The following is a 6328-nucleotide window of genomic DNA, read 5'->3' as shown; positions in this document are numbered from 1 at the left end:
GAGGCCAGGTGTGTTGGCAAGATGCCAATTGGAGACACTATGGGTCACCTTACAAAATACAAGGATTAGATAGCACAGAATTTTTGTCTAGTGGACATTTAAAAATGTTACAGAATGACATTCATATTGGTTCTTTATGAACCTTTTTCCATAACCAAAAACCAAATACAGTTCCAACGACAAAGTAAAAGACCCTAAAACAGGTCTATAGCCAACCCCAGCTGTATCTATTGCTCATTTTAGAGTATAGATAGCTACATAGAACCTTTAGAAAAATCACTGGTAGTCCTTAGTATACGCAAATGAAAGGGTTTTTTTTATTAGATCACCAGTTTACGATAAGAGGATATAACTCAGGAACAGGTGGGTGGAAGAGATGCATAGGGTGAGGCATATGGGAAAGGACACAGTTTCCACCTTCTTGAGGTTCCCACTGTCCCAAGTTCTGTGTATATTTATCAACCTGGAAGTTGGGTAATTTTTGATATATGGCATCAGTATATTCAGTGGAGACCAGCTTAAAAAATTAAACCTAAGCTGTATATCCATGTAAATCGAATGGTTTCTGTTACTTACATATGCCTGGATGGCCTTAGTAGGTGCTGACGTGAGAATTAGTGCAAGACCCAAACCTGTAAGTAATTTAACTCTAATATGAGCCCAAACCTTAGGCACAGAATCACCTGAGAATGCCTGTTAAAAATGCAGTTCTGAGGCTTTACCCAAGATGGCCTAAGTTAGAATTTCTGGGCTTATTACCAGGTAATCTCTTTAACAAACTTACCGTTACGTAACTTGTGCACATTCAAACTTGAGCACCACTCCAGATGTAGCAGCATTCATTCTCTCTCTCTCGTTCTCTTCCTCTCTTGTCCGCCTCCCTATCTCCCAGCACCCACTCCTTATTCTCAGTCAGCCACCAAAGTCTTACAGGTGGTTTTGCCACTGATTATTTTCACCTGCGGTCATGTTTCAACATTTATGGCAGCATCTGGGGGGGAAACTCATGGCAGGAGGGTAAATTATTATTTTTCCTTATTAGAATAATTGTAGGAGAGTTTAAAGGTTTGTTTGAAATAAGGTGCTCATTGATACTCTTATTAAATGAACTCAAGCCACACAATACTTGAAAAGAATGGATGCTTGAAGCTACTACTCGAATTCCCTAAAGGCCATAGGGAACAAAAGACCACAGAGGCATCCTTTTCAGCAGAAATTTGTTGGATTGGAATCATTTTTGCTTAGAAACAACCGGGATTAGAGCTGAGTGCCAGGAGAGGACGGTGCTTAGAAGAACCAATCGGAATGATTGAGAACTCAGGTACTCCTGGTCACAAGTGGATTCTCAGGGACATCAGGAACTATCTGCATCTATCAAACCTAGTGTGGCTACAACACTCACCCTCTTGCCTTAAATACACACGAGAGTGATTGTTTTAGTGCACTTCCAGTTTGGCAGGCCAAGTGACACTCTCCAACTTTATGTCCCTATGACTTCTGATTTTCTCTCTAACTCTTCCTTCTGAGAAAAAGACTTTCATTTTCCTTTTGAAGTACAAGATATTTATCATCCATTTTTTCCAGTATATTTTCAGTATCCTCTATGTCAACTTAATAAAATCTTCCAACATGAGGAACTATGTAAGNAAAAAAATGCCTCCCCAAACATCTCTATCAGGAAAAGAAAACCCAAGTCAAAATATTTACCTGAAAAATATATAGAAAATACAGTGAATGCTGAAAGTGTAGAGACAAAGAGCTATAGAATCAAAGGAAAGCTGCCTGGAAAGAGCCTTCCTGGGATTTTGACAGGTGGAGATTACACATTTGAGAGAGAAAAATCCATATAAGCAAAGAGCAAGAGATGAGTAAATTGACGTGGCAGCTCAGAGTACGGATTAAGATATTTCATAAATATGGGAAGTAGTGAAAGATAAGATTTCAAATATTATGGAGATTATGGAAATCACTGAAGAGTATTTTTTTTCAGCTACTTATTAGGAAGGCACAGGATCAGTCACATTTCAGGGTACCTAGTCCACTGGCTGTAAGAAGAGGAAATTAAATGGGGGTTGTAGTGAGAGGCCTAGATAAACTAAACCAAAAACTTAACCAGCTTTTCCGCTTCTGGGCAAATGCCTGCGCTACGGGAAGCCATTACCTAACCAGCTCTTTCTGCTTCTGTAACAATGCTTAAGGCTTGCTTTCCCGCCACCGGATTGCCCAAGCGACTAGCCTCACGTTCCCTCCATCACCCCACCTTGGCGGCAGCCAATCCGAAAAGGCCAGCGGCTACCCCCCACCTTGCTGAGGGAAGGGCCTGGAGAGAGAGATGTTAACCTGTTAGTCGCCAAACAAGACTTTAGACTCGCTCTATGATAGGCTGAATTCAAAGGTATCCCAAATGTTGTAATTGGATCCCGCCAAAAACCTGATGGCGGGAACCAATCAGATATGGTATATGTTCACATTTAAATGTTAACCTATGGCAAACTTGTAACCATGGAAATCTCCTGTCCCTCCCCATGACTTGTTTACTTCTATCTATAAAAAGGCTGCAAAGGGTTTGTTCAGGGCCTCTTAGCGTCACCGGCAACGAGTGCGCGGAGGTCCGGGTTCGAACCTGCAAATAAACAACCCTTGCCTCTTGGCTTTGACTCTGGTCTCTGGTGGCCTGATTTTTGGGGTCTATCGAACTCTGGGCGTTTCAGTAGTATGCAGTTTAACAACTATTGAGTAAGTGAACATATACTGATGTGGAGCTTATGGTGGCATTGGAGATAGAGAAGAGAGAACAGTTGTGGGTGTGGTTTTAAGTCTAGATCTATGGATCATTACCACTGATTGGATATGGAATATGAAGGAGACTCAAACGTATGCTTAAGATATCTGAACTGAGTCCCTGTAAGGAATCGACTTGGGAGTGATGATCATGAGCTCCATTTTGGCCAGGTTAAATTGGAGAGAGAGCCATGCAGTGACATTTTGAAAAGTGGGAATGAGATTGAAGTTATTGAGATGGATTTGGGAGTCATTTGACAAAGTCCAAGTAAAGACTCTTGGATGAATAGACAGAGTGAGAAGGTGGAAATGATAATTCCATAAAGGAGCGCAAAAGAAAAGATGAAGTGGTCAAAGCAGGGGGGAAATAGAAGAGTAGTCTCACTGAAGATAAGAGATAATGTGCCAAAAAAAGAATACAGGCTGAGGAAGGTGATGATAAAAAACAACTGCATCAGAAATCCTGATCTCAGATTTATTTTGAAGACTCATTTTTTTAAAAAGTTTATTTATTTATTTTGAGAGGGAGAGAGAGAAAGAAAGAATCCCAAGCAGGCTCCGCACTGGTCAGTGCAGAGCCCCATATGGGGCTTGAATTCACGAACTGTGAGATCATGACCTGAGCCTAAATCAAGAGTTGGCCACTTAACCGACTGAGCCACCCAGGAGCCCCTCAGATTTGTGTTGAATAACACTTCAAATTGTAGAGAGAGATACAAAATATCTTTAATATGTAGTCTCCACAGTCTGCAATTCAGTCAGGGACTTAAATATACACAGTAAACAGCTGAATGATCATTTAAGGCTGTATATTTCTTAAGTCTTTAAAGCAAGTGGCAGAAAAGGAAAACACTAAAGAAATCCAGAGAATGGAGGTGGTCCACATGGATGGGAAAGCTTGGAGGATGTCTCAAAAGGATAGTTTGGAATGTTAAACAATAACTCATATACTGCAGTTATTTTAAGACACTGTTTACTTGTATACAAGGAAAAACAATTGTTAAAATGTCAGCCTCGAATAGTCATGGGTGATGAATGAGGTGGGGACTGAATAACACAAGCATTTCATCTGGAAGCAGAACTGAGAACTCACTAAGATGTCCTTGGCCTGAGCCTTCTGTGAACTTGCCCAAGAGCCCAAGTTACCAGGTAGTCAATCACAGTGTGGAGAAATTTCTTTTCCTAACCACAGATGGTTGCAGGGAGCCACGTTAAAAAAAAAAAACAAAAACAAAACAAAAACTCTAGTCTGTGTTTCATAACATGTGGTGATTTGTTTTAAATGTGGTAAAGGGAAAAAAATATTTTCCACTTAATAGACACCTGCTTGTGTGAATAAGGGGCCTTTGTAATGGGCTTGCTCTGACCTACTCATCCTCTGTCCCCAGTAGCTCATTGCATTGTGTATACATAAGCCCTTGTAGCATTAACTCTATGGTTAACATTTTTCACTGATTAACATTTTCTCACACACTAGCGACATTATCTTTTTCAATAGATTATGGCCGTGATAGTATTTTCCATGTGATTCCTTTGGACCCTTTGCTTCAATTGCTACATTGGATTGCTAATGGAAATTTTGTCACCATGTAATCACCTACTGAGAGCAACAACAGGTCATTTGGTAACATCAAGTGGAATTTCTAACAGAACTAAATATTTCCACTTGGCTGCATTCTTCACAAAATCTGGCAATTGGGGACATTTTGAATGGTCTGTTCCAAGAGCTACTGTTTTACAGAATAAAGCATTATGACTTACCTTATGCCTATCTAGACATCTTTGATGAAATAATAACTGTAGTTCTTATGAATGAGAGATGCTGCTGTTTTGGTATTTCATTTAGGAGAGCAGAGCTTTCAGTATATTTGGTAACATTTATGTTTAATTTTATGTACTGTCTAAAGATGCCCTTCACTTTCTGAATGAAATTTAAGTGATCATTTTGTAATAGTTTGCTAAGGTAAAGAATATTTGGGGGTGCCTGGGTGGCTCAGTCAGTTAAGTATTCAACTTCTGCTCAGTTCATGATCTCGCAGTTCATGAGCTTGAGCTCCGCGTCAGGCTCCCTGCTGACAGCTTGGAGCCTGGAGTCTGCTTCAGATTCTGCGTCTTTCTCTCTCTCTGCCCTTCCCCTGCTGGTGCTCTCTCTCTCTCTTTCTCTCTCAAAAATCAATAAACATTAAAAAAAACAACATTCAATAAATGTGTGGGACATTGTGGTGGCCTTCTAGTCGTTTTATGTATTCTTAAAATTAAGGTGGTGCTGAAATCTTAAATCTGTATCCAGAGTTCTTTCAATGTGTCTAACTTCATGGAATCAGAAAGGAATCATTATTTACAAAGAACTGTGTGTTTCTTTCAGAGGCTACAAAGTATTTCTTTAAATTTCGGCATTAAATATTTATCATTGATGTTGCAAGGTTGAAATGCACCTGGACAATAGGGTAATCTGACATTGTTGCATTATATTTACACTTGTATATCAGTATTGTGACCATCAGTCAATAGGTAGATGGTGTGATTAGTATGAAGCTCGGCAATAAATTCAGAGAAGTGACAAGGAAACAAAATGAATGTCGGAACAGAAAGGCAAAGCATCTCCAGTGGACCAGGGACATGGTTCGATAAGCGCTGATGAACAAGGCAATAATCAGGCTCCTAGAAAATGGAGGGTGTAAATTAGACCAATTGCCAGACACCATTCTCACTCTTATATTCATACTTACCTGTTATAACCAAGTAGAATGAATCAAGGATTCTAAGTATGACTCCACCTGCCTGAATCATTAAGGTGTGTAAGCAATAACAAGTAACTACGTTAATAAACACTAAACATTTTTAAATAAATTACAAGGCAGGAGATATATGGAAATCTCTGTGCCTTCCTCTTAATTTTGGCAGTAATCTAAAACTTCTCTAAAAAAGNTTATTAACAAATAATAAAAGCATTGTTTATTAAGATGAAATGACCAACATTAAATTTTGTCAGTAATTACAGCTTGCATCTTAACTCTTCCCCCATGGACAGAGTAGGGGAAAAGCATGATAATATAAGGATAATGTAGCCAAATACTGATATGGGATACTTTCTAAGTTTTGTTTGAGGATGCAAAGGTGAAGAACCAAGCAATTGTACCATATATCCTAAAGGTAACAAAGGTTGTAGCTAATGAGTGGGGGTGACTGTCTGCTTGGAAAGTTATCCATGTATTGTTTGTGCACATCTCCCACGGGGGACGGGGAAGGATGCATCCATTTCACCTTAAGCCAAGTAGGACAAGGGGCTTCCAGAGACCATATAGGGAAATTTACCTGAGACAGTCCTCAGAACCTGGGGATCATAAATACTGGCATTGGAAAAAATAACTAGAAGGTCTGAAAGGATTTAGGAAAGGGAGAGAAGGAAGGCTGCTTTGAGAGGCAACAACATTCCAGTGATGGTAGAGCCAGATTGCCTGAGTGGGTTTTCATATGTGGGAAATGTCAGAGAAAACAGGTGTAATGCTGTTTGGATCCCTCCCAAGAGAATTGCCTGAAGAAAGAA

This window comes from Crocuta crocuta, unplaced genomic scaffold (genome assembly GCF_008692635.1).
Source record: "Crocuta crocuta isolate KB4526 unplaced genomic scaffold, BGI_CrCroc_1.0 scaffold696, whole genome shotgun sequence".
NCBI classification, from domain to species: Eukaryota; Metazoa; Chordata; class Mammalia; order Carnivora; family Hyaenidae; genus Crocuta; species Crocuta crocuta.
Note: the sequence above shows the minus strand (reverse complement) of the source record.